This window comes from Phalacrocorax aristotelis, chromosome 8 (assembly GCF_949628215.1).
Source record: "Phalacrocorax aristotelis chromosome 8, bGulAri2.1, whole genome shotgun sequence".
Classification (NCBI taxonomy): Eukaryota; Metazoa; Chordata; class Aves; order Suliformes; family Phalacrocoracidae; genus Phalacrocorax; species Phalacrocorax aristotelis.
Genome location: NC_134283.1, coordinates 19,874,789 through 19,892,222, shown reverse-complemented (window position 1 = coordinate 19,892,222; position 17,434 = coordinate 19,874,789).

The following is a 17,434-nucleotide window of genomic DNA, read 5'->3' as shown; positions in this document are numbered from 1 at the left end:
ACTGAGGAGGAAGTATACATTTTATTAGCTTCTTCCCAAAAGTGTAGCAGGCTATTGTCCTGCCACAGGAATTCCTTGGTCCTGCATTTTTAGCAAGACAGGCAGAGCAGGGAGGGCACAGGAGGAGGGAGACACCTGACTACCCCATACCTTTGGTACAAGGAAAAAGCACTTCTAGGATGAGGTAGCTTCCTGAAGAGTGCTTTAACTCCATATGACATCCTTTCCACTTTAAGTAGCCCAGAAATAGCAAACTTAAGAGTACCTGGGTTTTGTTACAGCTCCTTGAATTGTCAGATTTCCTTCCACTATCCATTTGCTTTCATTTTTCATCCTGCTCCTCCTAGAAGATCTCCACACTGGAGGTGGCAAAGCAAGGTAGGGACACCCCAAGAGCATTTTTGGGTCTGGCCACATTGGCACGGCACGCTCAGTGGCATGTGGATGTGCCTGAGATATCGCGCACACAGAGTGTACTGGCCCAGGCCTCCCACTGTGTTAGTGAGTGTCTCGTGTAGGTGGGACAGGAGAAGGGGATCCAAGCTCTGCTAACCATTACGCTGATCCCTGGTGAGCTAGCAAATGATGTTGCTCACTGTGTGTAAAATAGTGACCCAGCGCTGCTCTGGATTAATGCCCCAGGAGCCACGGGTTGCCATGTGGCAGGCGGGATCCATGGGCTCAATGAGCAGCAATGTCGTGGCACTGGTTTCCACCGTTATCTCCCAGTTAGCAGAGAACCTGTAAGCTTTATTCACTGCCTTCCTCCATATATTGTGCTTTAGTTTCCTGCTCTTGCACAACTTTGGAGACCAATTAAAATCGGCTGTCATGTGGAGCCTTTAAAAGAAAAAGATTAGCAGTATTCCTGTTCTAGAGATGGATCCCGAACTCCTTACTCAGAAAAACCTTGCAGTAATTTCAAAGACATGTTCTTCAAGTGCTGCTGGATTGGTCCCTGTAGTACATTGACTGGTGTATGAGAAATAAAGAAAAGCCCTTGACTATTAGTGGGTTCCGCTGTAATTCAGAATAATACCAGATGTTTCATTATGTATCAGCCGGCTATAAAACTGTTTCTTTGAGCCATTGAACAAAGACAGTTGACAAACAAAAAATTAATGTTGTGTCTTTGATCTCATGTTTTATATTTGTCTTTTATAAATAGTGATGGGTTCTGGTTAAAAACACTCTAACAATTTGTTAAATATGCAAATGTCTGAAGTTTCTTAGCAACAGAACAAATAAATGTTTTTCTTCTAATACAATATGTATGCTAGTTTAGTAAGCGCACAATAAGTTAATTAGGCTGTGGTTAGGTATTATTTGTAAATGTCATATTAGCATGCTGTTTTGTTTCTTTGTTGCAACCAAAAGCCTCAGATTCACTGATGTCACTTATTGCATGTTGTTTTTTCCTCTAGTTTTGAAACAAGTTTATTTTTTAACATACTTGTGGGCAGAATAATGATTTATTAAGTTGTGTGTTTATTATTGTTTTGCTTGGTTGCAATGCCTCATTGTCTTTACGTTGTTAGCAATGTCAGAGATTTTACAGGGAAATTCTAGGAAAGTACACATTACATGTGTAATAAAGCTGCTGCAGTTTACTATGATTAATGTTGTTACAATGAATACCAAATGAATTAATAATGATGGGGCCACTTAATTTTAAAATGTTGGCATTTGTCTAAATGCTGCTCTGAGAGAGGGTGGAGGAGCTTGGCATGGTAGGAATTGAATAAAGCAGCATTTTTGCTGCCAGCATCCAAGCAGCTTGCTTCTCTCCAAACAGTCACGGTCAACTGTTAACATATTCACTGCCAAGTAGATTTATGTAAACCCAGAGAACCTTTTCCTATGACTGTAAAATTTCACTTTCTAGTCTTGTGTTTTCTCCCTCTTCTAACAAAGCTTTCTGCCAATAGCTCTGCTACTTCCATGGTCTTGTAGCAGGTAGGGAGAAATTCCAGTCCCATACACCTCTGGGTTACTGGCAAAGGCAAGTGATGAGCATGCATCTTCATGCAAACAACCAAGCAAAGAGTAACTTCTTGTGAAAATTTTGAAAGTTGGAAACATTCCGATCGCTTTGCCTTGCTAATCGAGAAATGCTTCCCAGACAATCTTGAAGCACATTTCGAAGTGTTTTAAGCTTCACTGCAGCAGTCCTATAGTCCTTTATCAGTAGGGAGTAGTTTTAGATGAGGCTTTTTTGCTCTGATAAAATAGAAGAGCAGAATCATGAACTGCTCGATTAGAGCCCTTGGAAGAGAATTGCTGTTCACGGAGGGCAGTGTGCGCAAGTCACTGCTTCCACACGGCTAAAGTCCAGCCCTGGAACTGGACAAAAGATGCCTGAGGAGAAACAGCCTTCACTCTGTGGTTGCGGTAACATTTCCATCCACATTGAGAGAGTTATTTTTGCCATGTCTGAGCACTTGGAGATGGATTTTTATGCTCTGTGCACTGAGGCTCATACGTTCTCATAACTTCAGTTTTCAAGTGGCCAGCAGAAACCATCCATTAGATCCTTGCTATATGCCAGAGGATGAAGGCAATTTGTCCCTGTAAATTTTTAGTAACAAAGAAGGTTTCTGCAAAAATAAAACAAGAAACCATGGGTTATTCTTGCCCAAATATATTACCCCTAGTCTAGCAGGTCAAAGCTGGCCAAGGTTGTCGCTGTTACTGAAGATGATGTTCTGCTGTTGGTGAGTTGCACTGAACTAGATGGGAATTCTCTGTCTCCTACCTCAGTTTTGAACTGCCATCTTTCTCACTGGATCGTCTCATTTTGCACTAGTTTATATTGCTTTTTAGTCACCTAAGCACTGGAAAATCACCAGCAAGACAGTCACCTCCTATTATGTGCATAGATCAAATGCTGTAAAATTGAGCAGACAATTTTATGAAGAAAGGTGGAAGGAGAAGTCCAGCAGAGGTGGGATACGATTGTCATATTGGTGAGAATGGAGAAAGTGGTGTGAAATTAGTTGCCTCCCTAAGGAGTTGAGGTCACAGGAGTATTTGACAGTGTTTACCCTCTAAGTCTTCATTGTGCACATGAGAAAATGCTGCTGGAAAATGCCTGTAATGGTACAATTCTTTTAAAAATATTTTTTAACCATAGACAGAAATCTAATACCAACTCCTAGGTGATCAGGACTCCTCTACTTTGGAGTTGCAGACTTATCCTTCAGTGTCTGTACTTTGTAGCATTTCTGGAAATCAGCCATGGTCTCTAATGAACCTTTTGATATTTTCACCTCATTCCTAATACCTGTGCATTTGTTGACCCATTCTGTGGCACCCACTAAGATTTGCGTGGTACAGTACTGGTCGCTGCTACAGTACTTGCCACTGGAGTGATCAGTGCTCCTTTGTGTTACCTGGAAACTTGTCCATCTCCCTCGTTTGGTAGATGGCAATGTTGCAATTCCTACCGTGGGGCTTTCCTTCAGGATGAGCGCTGGGACCCATCACATGCTGTGTCTCTCAAGACACCATTCCAGCAGCCACTCCCCCATCGCTTTGGGATTCACTTGAGATGCTGGTACTCCCACGAGTCACTGAACTGCTTTGTTATAAGAAGTAATTGGGCCCCTTCTCTCTTTTACTTTTAAGCACACACACAAAAAAATCTTTCTCAGAGCTGTTGCTGATGTGCAATAGCTTAAATGATTTACACAAGTGTATCTTAACCTGAGAGAAATTTTAGAGTCATCCCAAATATAACTTCATGGGGGTTTTTTTTGCTCTCTGGCTACCGCGTTTACCCACGCTGATTAGGTGCGACAGTGTCATTGCGTACAGCTGTAGCAACAGTATTGTAACAATTGGATCCCTACCAGTGTGTGGCAAACTTCATTACTGCAACATCCCTGGGAGTTGAAGGTGATTGGGCTTCTGTTTTCTGCAAAAATTTCATCACATCAACAAAGTAACTTTATTATCCTGGGAGAAAATATTACAAGCATTTAGACTGGCCATCTGTGTAATGCAGGGCATAAATTTGGGGTTTGTGTTTTTACTGTGGCACCCACAAGCTCTCAGCTGAATTAAAGCATGCTGGATGGTTTATTTTCTAGGAATCCTAGAGCACTTTGAAGGATGGACCTCCTTCCCAGTAGTCTGTTCAATTTATTAATTATCTTAACCGGTAATTTTATAAAAGCTTTTAATTTTGGATGAACTTGAGGCCTGAGTTGCAAGTTGGTTGGTTTTCCCCTCCCCAGGAATCACAGAAGGTCCATACACAGCAGTCTGCACATGTTTTTGCAAGGATAACTCACACAGATCAGGTACCTGCCCTTTGAGGAAGGGGGACACATACAGACGTGGTACCTGCCAGCTTTGTTTATTTGTGTTTATGATTAGGACTGCTGATGGGAGCTCTGGAAAGAGGAGTTCGTTTGGGGCTTGGTAAAAGTAAATGGCCTGAAGAAGTGAGCAATGACCCTCTGTCTTGTGGCCGTTTCCAGCTGCCACCAGCCCTCCTGAGAAAAGGGGGGAGGGGGAGGGCACAAGAGTGGGATGTGCCCCTGGCTTGTGAACAGCTCTCTGGCCCTGCATATGAATTAGCAGCACAGGATTGTACACATGCATTTGGTTAATATCCTAAAATCCAGCTCAATGAAAAATCAAAGTTCCATAATAAACCACCCTCTCTCTAATCTAATCAGAGATAACCTGGGTGTCCCCTTCAACTTGAATCCCTTTGTGATGGTTTGGGTGGTTCTGTCATTTTGGCTTTATTCATTCCTTGGTATGGCTGATGTCTGACTCTTTGCCATTCTGTCTTCCTTTTCTTACTCGGACTGTAGTGCCCTTGCTGTAAGATCGTCTCTGTCCTGTGCTGAGGCGACACCAAATGTGATGTGCCTGTGAGTCCTGGCAAGGACTCCTGACGCTGATGGGGGGGAAATCACAAATAGGTGGAGGGAGTTCATGGGCTCTAACAGTTTGCACAGGGAATCTTTAAATAGAAAATACTTTGCTTTTCTTAAGTCTGTGCAAAGCAAAGTCTGCTAAAGCATGTGGGATTTTTATTTACTTTGTTGGTCACAGAGGAAAGGAAGTTTTACAGCGTGTGCTCACTGAATTCCAATAAACAACCAGCAAGTGCTATATATGCTAATTAAGAGATAATGTTAATGGGCTGGAATGTTGTCACAGGATTACGCTCTCCTGCTGCCACCAACAACGCTGGGACGCTTATCAAAATAATGGTTATGGATGTGGAGCCATAGTTAGTTCCCAAAGCAGGGACCACAGACTGTGGGATGGCACACGACGGTGCCTTTTGTTGTATGACACGACGGATGGAGAGGGAACCGTTTGCCTGATGGATGGACAGACAGGCGGAGGGACGGTGTGACAGACGCCGAGCTATTGTTATCCTGCCCCTTTCCCACTGGCTGCAGCAGAGCCTTTGTCTGCCGCAGCCAGGCAGGAGGGGCCTTGCCACAAAAGAACAGTTTGGTTAAAGCATTCCGGTGTTTTATGAATAAATTGGATTCTACTTACAGTATTATTAACCTGCTGTATTCTGACGGGCTTAGGAGGAGATTATCGTGCGCTTGAACAAATCAGTATCCACAGATCCACACAAGTACTGGGTTTTAACAAAAATATACTGTGATTAAGGCACACAGCAGATCAAATTCAGCCCCGACTTACACCAGGTGCAATCTCATTGATATCTGTGGGTTAAAAAGCAATTTTTACAACTTAAAGCAATCAGAAATCAGCTTAGCGTACAGACTTAGTAGACCAAAATAAGGCCCAAGAGATGGTATGCTAAGCTGATTTCTGATTGCTTTAATTTTTTTAACTTTTATCAAAGATTAATGGTCAATTATCTGGCAATCTGATTTTCTGATACAGATTCCATTTGCATAATTTCATAGACACTTAAAATATGACCAGACTCTAATCAGTATGAAATGGGCTGAGGCATGGCTTGGTACGGCTGATCAAAATCGGCCACAATCCCTGTAAATATGTACTATTGCTGTAGTAACAAGGGTGATTTTAATAGGCTGTCATTTGAGCAGTAAACAATCGGTTTAGATCTTTTATTTTTGTTCTCTGCATGGCTAAATATGGCTTCAGGACTAATAGGCAAAAGTATGCAGTCAAAACTTGCTTTCCTTCAGGTTTTTCATTATGTGCTTGAGCACTACTCTTCCCACAGATATTCCTGCCATTTATTTGCTTTTGCTATAATACTTGCAAAAATGTCCATCAAACTGCACACACAGGTTAAAGGGGGAAATACTCTGCAATATTTGCCCTCTAGAGTAATCTTTACTTAACTCATGTAAGTGTAGAGTGCCACTTTTTTGTCATATGCATGCATGTCCCTGAGTGAGAGGTAAAAACAAACCCAAAACCCCCAAAAATTCTGAAAAAGTATATACCCTGGAATTAAGGAAAGTTGATTTCCCAAAGAGTGGTGATAATGTTGCTTTACGGATATTTCAAGGCAAGAAAGGACAGTCTGATTCTCTGCTCCTGCTCCCTGTATACATCATGGACCAGATGACTCTCTGGCAGCTGGATTGAACTGCTGGAATACATTCCCTACAAAAACACCCGGTCTTGATTTGGAGGTGTCAAGAAATGGAGGATTTACCATCTCCTTTGATCATCTGATCTAGTGCTTAATTACTCTTCTGTTCAAATGTGTTCCTTATTGTTCATATTTTCCTGCTTTACCTCCAGCCTGACAAGATTTTCTCTGGCTGTGACGCACTGTGCTACCTCTCTCTCCTTTTTGGTTTAGCTAAACTGATCCAGCCCTTCAAGGAGCCATCAGTGTGGCACTTGGCCGTGTGCAATGCATCTGTGCTGGCTTTAATCCAGTCCACTTAGTAACAAAAGCGATGGAGACAGTAAAGGACGACTACAGGATGAAGTCACGTGAGGGGGCGGGGGCTTACATAGTTAATGCTGAACCCTTCTGCAGCTGTGACATCTCTCTTGGTGTTACCAAGCTAAACTAGACAAAATCCTACCTCCTTGCTGCAGTGCAGAATGAAGTGAGCCATTTTCTCCAGCTCTTTTTTGCTCAGGCTGTTTGAAGAGCGTGGGTGCTATTTAATCTTTTAAGACTTCTTCCAAAATAGGTGCCTGGCATTCTGCTGGTGGCCTAGTCACGGTGCTCTGCTATTGGGTGGCTACTCTTTCTCACTTGGAGATTTATTAGGAGAGACTGTAGGCTGGAAAGTCTGAGAGCTGCTGGGTTGCCAGGACAATCTGCTGCCATGGAGGAGACAGCTCCTAGGTCTTGGTACGGTGGGACAGACTGTCTCTCTGGCACGCATCCCTGGAGATACCTCTGAGCCCAGGGGAGTCTGGTCCACAAGGGATATGCAGTTTGTGCATGTTCAGGTGCATGTCAGACTGCCTGTGATGAGGGGGAAATAGGTTCCATATCAGCCAGTGGTTTATGGTTTGGTTTGGTTTGGTTTTGTTTTTATAAGTAGAAAAAAAAGTGGGGATGAGCAAGGGTCCACTGGTTTCATTCCCCTTGGTATATCAGTGCCTGACATGGTTAGGTGTCTTCAAAAAGGACCAAGCACATTGATGGAGAATGTTAAAATAATAAGTCTGGTCACCCTGCCACCCAAAGCTGTCTGTGAGACAGCTTCTGCTTGTGTACAGTGAGCTGGCTGGGGGGGGAATGCTCATGTCTTCTAAGTGTTTTTCACCTCACTGAAAAATTTCCAAGGATGGGAGTATTAAACAGCCAAAACTTCCATACTGGCCCAGTCCCTTCCGTTCTGGTTTATCCATAAATACTAATTTTTTATAAACTGAAAGTAAATGCAAGGTTTTTTCCTCCCGTCACAATTATAGGTCACAATGCTCATTACTCATCTGTGCTGTAAGTACATGATGCACATACACAGAGAAATGGGTCAGGAGAAAGCCAATGTCAAGGAAACACATGCACAAACTTTGGGGTTTGTTTTCTTCTGTGTTTTTTTTTGAAGCCTGGTTTGATTTTTAAACCAGGTGAGCTGCTGAACACAAGGAGCGCCGGACTGGCAGACCCCGCCTTCCCCAAGTCCCCAAGTCCCACTCCAGCAGTCGGCAAAGAGCAACAACAGACTTGCTCCAAATCCCAGTATAAAACAAAAAGAGGATTCCTAGATGAGAGGACTCCAATTGAAAGAAACAGTAAAAGAGTAGATTTCTGGTTATCAAAAAATACGAGAGTCTGTGTGTGTAAAACTCCATTTCTTTCCACCGGGGACCCCCTTGCAGAGCTTCCTCCTCCTGGTTGTGTTTGTTTCTTTTGTTGTTTCTCAGCTTCTCTTTTGGGGTAGGTTTTTTTGTGCAGTACCGTTTCTTTGTACTACCAACGTTTCCTCCCAAAATGTAAACAAAAGGAAGAGAAATGCCTTATGGGGAAAAAATCCTGTGAATTATAAAGACACTTATAATTTCTTTTAAGACTTTGGAACTGTCTGATGAAATTAAACAGAAGTGTGTATATGTAACGCTACTGTGGAGTGCACAGAACAGGAAAATATGGATGTCAAAGATTAATAAAAATTAATCTGTTACCTTCATCCTCCATTTAATTCCACAAGATTTTTCTGCAAAGGTGTGAGTGAGTACTATGGATCTGAACCTGAAATGTCTCAAATTTTGGAGTATTCAGGGTCAGCTACCATAATGTTATGGTGGTGATTGGGTTTCTGAGGAAGAGTCTCTGAAGATTTTGTTTTGACCCTGGCAAAGTCCCCCTCCCAGTGGAAGTCTCACTTATGTGAAAGTTATGTTAATATATTCATTGGGGGTTTTCCTAGTGAAATTAAGCAACAAAAAATGGTCCTCAGTTTTGTTTTGTTTTGTTTGTAGCTATTATTTTAGTTTAAGATATGGTAAAGTGAAATGCAGCTGTGGAATGTTGTTGTAATCTTTGCAACAGTGAGACAAAACCCCAAGCTGAAACCCTGTGATACGCAGCCTTTCTGTTTTTTTTTTTTTAGAAACAATTATTCTTGTCCCTTCCACTATAAGAAAGCTTCACTGTTCTTTGAATTTATGAAAAACCCTATTTATAGGCATAGCTACATATTTAGGCTTATAATTATGTATTTAGTTATAGCTAGTTACTTATTTATAGTTATTATAGGTCCCATATTTTTTGGAAGGTTAATGACAAAAATTAAAATTAAATGTTTGCTCACTTGTTCCTCCCCACAAACTTCAGGCATTAAAGTGTCAAACCTGTCCCTGAGCAAACCCTGGCAGCCTGTCAGCTCTGTGTTAGCAGGGCAAGGGGTCACGGAGCAGGGGTCTGTAGTAGTGCGGGGACAAAAGTCGTTACCAGTCTGGTACTTGGGGACATGTGTGTCTGCAACATCCATCAACCTTCCTCGGGGAATCCCATCTGATTCTGTTAAAGAATAGGGGTTTCTTTCTGTTTCTCATTTATGCAAATGAAAGGTGAACCAGAAAAGACATCAATAAGAGTTAAGTGGCAATATCAGGTCAGTTTTATTGCTGGGTCACTCAGTTCCCAACAAATCAAGTAGGAAAAATGTGTCATTTATCAATATAATAAACAGGTATACCACTCCCAAACCCAAACAACTCTCTTGAAACCATACCTCAGAGCAAGCAACCCACATCCTTTGCAAGGTACTAAGTAGGACCTCTCTGTAGTGCTTTAGAGAGTGCAACTGGCCACGGAGCTGCCAGCACACAATTTAACCTGCTGTGAGCTGCAGCGGGGAATTCAGCAGCTCATGCTAGCTTGTCTTGACATCTTATGGAGGAAAATATCTAGATTTTTTCTCCACTTTATTTAGGGTAAAATTGTGATCCAGGCTTTGGGCTAATAACCGTCTCTAGCAGAGTGTTACAGACATGCCAGTATACCTGGCTGGAAGGCTGAAAGAAAATGAGTGAGCTCTAGCAGAGATTTCATTACACTGTCTGGTTTTGGGGGACTTCATTTCTCACTCCCCTCTGTCTTTCCCTTACTTTCTTTCTCAAATAATTCTTGTTGAAAAATCATTTTAGTCCTTTGAAGTATACTTTCCCCCTGGTGCTGCACATCACAAGTTTGTATAGAAATGTTTTTGGGTTGTGTTTTCAATTGTGCACATCACTGCCATGATTTGCGTGATCAGTCAGAGCAATTGTATGAAGGGGAAAAAAAGAAACAAACATAACATTCCTAACCAGCTCCAGTGACCGCAGGGGATGAGTACAACCCCAAGGCCGGGATTAATCCCTCTGGACTTCAGGCATTTCAGCGTGTTGCCTGACTCGGGAGCACAGCTGTTCTGTGTTCCTCTAGAGAGGAAGACAGCTCTGAAGCTGTTCTGGTTGTCGATGGGAGAAACTCTCTTCTCCATTTACTTGAGAAGGAGGGCAGAGCACACACATCCTTACGCTAAGGATTGGCTGAGATATGCCAGTCAGTTTAAGAAATTATGCCATGGCAGGCAGATGTTTGTGTTCTCCCACAGTGATTATAGCAGCTTTGTTTCCATAAGAAATCAGGCCAAAAGTTTTATTCTGGAGAACAAAAGCATGTTCTGAAAACAAATAGTGTGCATAGAGTTTTCTCTGGGGAGAGGCTGAGGGAACTAACCATGTGACAGATGATGTTCAAGATCCCTTCACAGACTGCTGCACTCATGACCAGGCTGTTTGGGCTGCCATAAGCAAAAACACAGACCTGAAATTTAGGTCTATGCAATGAAACTCTGGTGACATCTATACAGTAGTCAAGCAAAAACCCACTAGACTTCATCATGGTTTTCCCAGTAGGGAAGAGCACCGTGTGTCAGTGAAGCTTAGAAAATTATACTACATAAAACTATCATGCACTGAGGTTTCATAACTAATAATTCAAGTGGTGCTAATTTTGTAATCGGTCTTACAGGCTTGATTTATCGGCTGTATCAGCCTGACCTGACAGTTAGCAGTGAAGGGAGCAGTGAGCGGCAAGCACTGCATTGTGCTCCAGAGAGCCTTCAGGCTGAGGCTTGGGCATCTCTGTACAAAGAGAGCGGGTAGTTCTACAGAGAAGTGGGGATCACTGGGTCATTGCTCTGTCAGGATCTCCTCATCCCTTAAAATGGTATTTGTGAGCCTTTGCAAGTAAAACCAATCTTAATGCCATGCTGAGGGGAGCTGCAGGGGGTGTAGCCCTTGGTTAGCCTCAGGACTTGGGGTGAAAAGTGACCTAGAGACCATCTGCTATTAGCTTTTGGAGTTGTGCTCTAAGTACAATTGTCCCTGAGACTACACTCCCACACTGTAATTACATCTGCTTCATTTACGGAATACCGTGTATTATATTTGTAGCCTGAGTTTTAAATGTGTGTGAAGAAAAATGAGGTTATATTATTGCTGTAATTGAGAGGAACTAGGACAAGTTTTATTAATTTCCTGCCACAGAATACTGAGTAAGCCAATATTTTATGGGAAAGCTCAGAGAGAAGAGTAATATATGTTACGTTTCTGAATTCCGGAGGATACTTGAAGAGTTTTACTGGCAATTGATTTTTCTACAGGTAAGTTGTAATCCTTGATAGGCAGATGTGGCCCTCAATACAGTGTCTCCACTGAGATGCACTCACTGAGGGTACAATGAAAAGGAAGCAGAAGGTGTATGAGCTCTGCTCTGACAAGCGGTGAGAAATTGGAAATTGGAAATCTTGCCTGCAGAAACTTCCTTTCCCTCCACTAAGGCAGCTACTGCTGCATTATCTACATTACTCTGAATGCTGAAGGTTCACAGAAATATTTAGCATGTGAATATCTGATTAAAGAATCAGTAATTTGACACGTGTTTTAAGAAATTTCTCTTTACAGACACTACTTTCTCCTGGTCTGTGTTAATTTTTGCCTACCATTGTTTGCTATCATTCCTTAACTGCACTATGTTTTTGTAAGTCTCTGGCTTTCTGCACCTCTGTGCAATGTCAGCTAAAGTTTAAAAATCACATTCTGGATGTTCAGCACTGGTAAATGCTGCTGAGCTCTTGAGCTGACAGGCCTTTGTGGAGAGGTCAGTGGGATGCCACTGTTTGCGTAGCTCTTGGAAGAATGAGCTCAGGTAGTTCAAGGAGGAGGCAATCTCTGTCTGCAACAACAACGTCCCTTTGCTGGGGCTCCTGTCCTGTGCTGCCAGGGGGACTCTGGGTGAGTGAGGGGCGTGCTTGCTGTGGCCTCAGAGGAAGCAGCAGCAGTGAAGGGAGCAGAGGGGACTGACCCTGCAGATGAGAAACCTGCTTTCAGTCATCCTGGTGCTTGTTTTTATAGGCAAATTAGCAGAGAAATTTTCACAGCCTTGGTTTTACATGCTCCTCATGACATGTGTGCTGCAATGTGCCACTGTTTCACATCGTATAGTCAGAGAGGTTATGGTATGTCGGTGCAAAAACCCCTGCTTAATAGGAGCCTGCTGATGTGACATACACAACGTGCTTGCTGTACCCCTTTTCTTCTTTTAAATGGTAACATCACAGAAACACTTTGCTGACACTGAAGTTGCTGAAGTCAAAGTAGTAATGGTAGTGTAAAAGAGCTGAGAATATATGAGCCAGTGGTACCACCTTTCCCTCTGACAGTGGGGTTACTCTGCAGTGCTTGTCACCTCTTTTTGGGAAGGAACAGGCAAACAAATGCCAAGCAGGTGGCTAAACAGCAAAACTGATGCCGCTCTGGGATAATTTCAACACTTCATTTCTTAGCAGTATGGGCTGTTCATGTTTCGGGCCTTTTCTTCATTCTGCAGTGATTCACGGAGACTCCTTCATTCATCTTCTCACTCCCTGAGTGGCTTTGGGCCATTTCAGAATTATCTTCACGTACATGCAAAGGAGAGATCTCATGAGTATAAAGCAGTGCCCTAAGAACAGCAGGGTCCCGGGGGTTGGTTAGGAAGCATTCAGGCTGTGGTACCCAGCCAGGGTTGATATCACATCTCACAGGAGCAGTTATTTCTGCTTCTGTTTCTCTTGGGTACTTCCTACTCAAGGGAAAATCAGCTGTCCTGCCTTAGAATCATAGAATCATAGAATCCTTAAGGTTGGAAAAGACCCTTAAGATCATTGAGTCCAACCACTAACCTATCACCACCACTAAACCATATCCTCAAGCACTACATCGACCCTGTTTTAAATACCTCCAGGGATGGAGACTCAACCACCTCCCTGGGCAGCCTGTGCCAATATTTGACAACCCTTTTGGTGAAGAAGTGTTTCCTAATATCCAACCTAAACATTCCCTGGCGCAGCTTGAGGCCATTTCCTCTCGTCCTATCGCTTCTTACTAGGGAGAAGAGACCGACCCCCGCCTCGCTACAACCTCCTTTCAGGTAGTTGGAGAGCGCGATAAGGTCTCCCCTCAGCCTCTTCTTCTCCAGACTAAACAAGCCCAGCTCCTTCAGCTGCTCCTCATAAGACTTGCTCTCTAGACCCTTCACCAGCTTCTTTGCCCTTCTTTGGATGCGCTCCACCACCTCGGTGTCCTTCTTGTAGTGAGGGGCCCAAAACTGAACACAGTACTTGAGGTGCGGCCTCACCAGTGCTGAGTACAGGGGCACGATCACCTCCCTGCTCCTGCTGGCCACACTATTCCTGATACAAGCCAGGATGCCAGTGGCCTTCTTGGCCACCTGAGCACACTGCTGGCTCATGTTCAGTCGGCTGTCAACTGGCACCCCCAGGTCCTTTTCCTCCAGGCAGCTCTCCAGCCACTCCTCCCCAAGCCTGTAGCGTTGCATGGGGTTGTTGTGACCCAAGTGCAGGACCCGGCACTTGGCCTTGTTGAATCTCATACCGTTGGCTCTGGCCCAATGATCCAGCCTGTCCAGGTCCCTCTGTAGGGCCTTCCTGCCCTCCAGCAGATCAACACTTCCACCCAGCTTGGTGTCATCTGCAAACTTACTGAGGGTGCACTCAATCCCCTCATCCAGATCACCAGTGAAGATACTGAACAGGACTGGCCCCAACACTGAGCCCAGGGGAACACCACTCGTGACTGGCCACCAACCAGATTTGACTCCATTCACCACCACTCTCTGGGCTTGGCCGTCCAGCCAGTTGTTAACCCAGCGCAGAGTGCACTTGTCCAAGCCGTGAGCAGCTGGCTTCTCCAGGAGAATGCTGTGGGAGGCAGTGTCAAAGGCCTTACTGAAGTCCAAGTAGACAACGTCCACAGCCTTCCCCTCATCCACTAGGCGGGTCACCTTATCATAGAAGGAGACCAGGTTAACGAGGCAGGACCTCCCTTTCATAAGCCCATGCTGGCTGAGCCCGATCCCCTGGTTGTCCCGCATGTGCTGCATAATGGCATTCAAGATGATCTGCTCCATGACCTTTCCCGGCACCGAGGTCAGGCTGACAGGCCTGTAGTTCCCCAGATCCTCCTTCCGACCCTTCTTGTAGAGGGGCGTCACATTCGCTAGCTTCCGGTCGTCTGGGACCTCCCCAGTTGACCACGACTGCTGATAAATGATGCAGAGTGCCTTGGCGAGCTCCTCTGCCAGCTCCCTCAGTATCCTCGGGTGGATCCCATCCGGCCCCATGGACTTGTGAACATCGAGGTGAAGGAGCAGGTCGGTGACTGCCACCTCTTCAACAACTGGGACTTCATTCTGCATACTAGCTCCATTTCCCAGCCCAGGGGCCTGACAACCCTGAGGATGAGCAGTCTGACTATTAAAGACTGAGGCAAAGAAAGCGTTAAGTACCTCAGCCTTCTCCTCATCTTTCGCAGCAAGGTTACCTTCCACATCCCACAAAGGAGGGAGGTTCTTCCTGACCCTCCTTTTGTCACTGATGTATTTATAAAAACATTTTTTGTTATCTTTAACGGTGGCGGCCAGTTTATGCTCCAGCTGGGCCTTCGCCTTCCTAATCTTTTCCCTGCATAACCTGACAACATCCTTGTAGTCCTCCTGAGTCACCTGCCCCTTCTTCCAAAGGCGGTAAACTCTGCTTTTTTTTCTTGAGTTCCAGCCAAAGCTCCTTATTCAGCCAAGCCGGTCTTCTCCCCCGCCTGCTTGACTTACGGCACACGGGGACAGCCTGCTCCTGCGCCTTTGAGACTTCCTTCTTTAATAACACCCAGCCTTCCTGGACTCCTTTGCCCTTCAGGACTGCCTCCCAAGGGACTCTGTTAACCAGACTCCTTAACAATCCAAAGCCTGCCCTTCTGAAGTTCAGGGTAGCGGTTTTGCTGACCCCCTTCCTTACTTCTCCAAGAATCAAGAACTCTGTCATGTCATGGTCACTGAGCCCAAGACAGCCTCCAACCACCACATCACCCACTAGGCCTTCTCTGTTCATAAACAGCAGGTCTAGTGGGGTCACTGCTGGCTTTGAATCATGGGATAGCAGACTCGTTTGCTGCTGGTACAATGCTGCAGCAGATTCTCCATGATCTGTGTGGCCAGTGACACTTCTCAAAAGAGCTTTGTTTGTCATGTTGTCCTACGGGTGTAACGAATGACCCACTTTTCACTCTGGGGAGCTGTTCTGCAGCTGCACCATCAGGGAGACTCATGCTCCACACGCAGTACAGAGCTCCAGGAAAGGCCTGCTACTGTGAACGCTGCAAGACAGCATCGGCAGGAAGGCGCTGCTAGCAGCGAGTTACCCTCCTGCAGTACGTGGAGCATCAGTTCTCATACTGGCTAAGCATGGTGACCAGGTTGTCCCAGGATAAATCGCAGCCAGTGGCTGCAGAGCCGGGAAGCACATGGTCAGATAAACAAGATTTAACTGGGAAGCATGAATCCCTGGCAGGCTGCTGACTCAGAGTTCCTCACTGTCCAGTTCCTTGAGCACCTTGGTTACCACTGCGCCTCACCTGGTTTGTGTAGAGAAAATCTGAGCGTGGTGATGTGGATGCTGGATTTTTCTGTCACGTGTAGCAAGCAGCAGTGGTATCAGTTGTGGCAACAGGGAGCTCCAGTTGCTGTTTGTGTCTTAGCTGTTCAGTAAATTTAAGATGTTCCATTAAGCAGATGGCTGTGGAGGGAATCTTTTAGATGTTGTACATCGATGACCTGTGTATTTAAAATTCTGAAGTGAATCCCCTTGAATGAGTCATCCTAGTTGGGTGGAAGCACCTCTACTGTTACATTTGTTATTAAAAACTGGACTTAGCTTTCACGTGTTTCACATTTACTCCGTATGCCAGTTCTTGTGGGCTGTTTTTTTGAAGGGCCCGCATGGCCAAAAGCACCTGCCCTTCACCAGGAGGGCTGACAGGTAATTGCACCAAGTCCGTTCTCTGCCACCCCAGGCAGTCTTGGGTGGGCTGGCAGGTTCACTAATGCGGCGATCTTGTCTGGTAGTGCAGAAACTCTTCCAAATATGCCTCTCCATGAATGAGCTGGTGCCGTGGCATGAACTCAGGACATGCCTAGTAGCGAACTCACACTTAGAGCTGTGCTGCAAAACACCAAAACAAAAACAAACAACCACACACACCCCCCCCAAAAAAGTATGGTTTTGCTGGTGTACATACTGAGTCTGACGGATTTAAAGCAAGTTTAAGACCTGTTTACCTTAATTTAGTCCATTTACCTAAAGTCGACAGGCACATGAGTGGGAAACATCCTGGCAGTAGTAACTACAGCCCCTCCTGTATGCTATAACCTTCCCCTGTGTCTAGAAGCATTTTGTCTGCTCCTGTCACACTCTGCACATCTGTGTTACTGCTCCGATGGGACAGGGCACTGAACCCAGCCATCTGGGGAGGTATCCCGTGAATTTCAGCATGTTACAGGTCCTGATAGTATCTTTCCCGTAAAATATCTTATTCTGGCTGAAACCAAACATCAGAAATTCACATCTGAGTAAGTGGACAATGATTTTGCTAATCCCTCTTTAGCAAAATCACGTCTACTCAAGAAGGGAAGTTAGGGTCTCCTCATGGAGGAATAGGGTGCCAGCCTTGGGTGAATGTGTGTGAAGGAATTGCCCCTGGCCTCATTCTGGGACAGCAGATCCATAGGTGTCTGCGGCAAAGTGTCTCGTGTATCAGTTCTGGCTCCTCTGCCCCATTTGCTCTCCCCATCAGCAGTACACAAATCTGTCCTGACGAGAGGGTAATCCAGACAGCAGTTGCCTTCGTTCTTAAACCTACCCATATTAAGAGTTAGGGAGCAGTGATTGAATGCTACAAGCAGTTATTTTATTACCCAGACACTGTCCCAGGAAAGGCAGATAACATCTAAAGCACAAGGAAGAAAAGATAATGAAAATCTTCTGCTTGGTTTTCTTGAGGTTTTCCCCTCAGGCCCTTTAGTAGGCACACATTATCACCGGGTTACTAACGGCGGTGGGGAGTACACCTTGACAGCAGCAGAGCAGTGTATTAGGGTATTTTCTCTTTAGATGAAAAGCCCAGCTTTTGGATTCAGGCTAAAAAAAAAAAA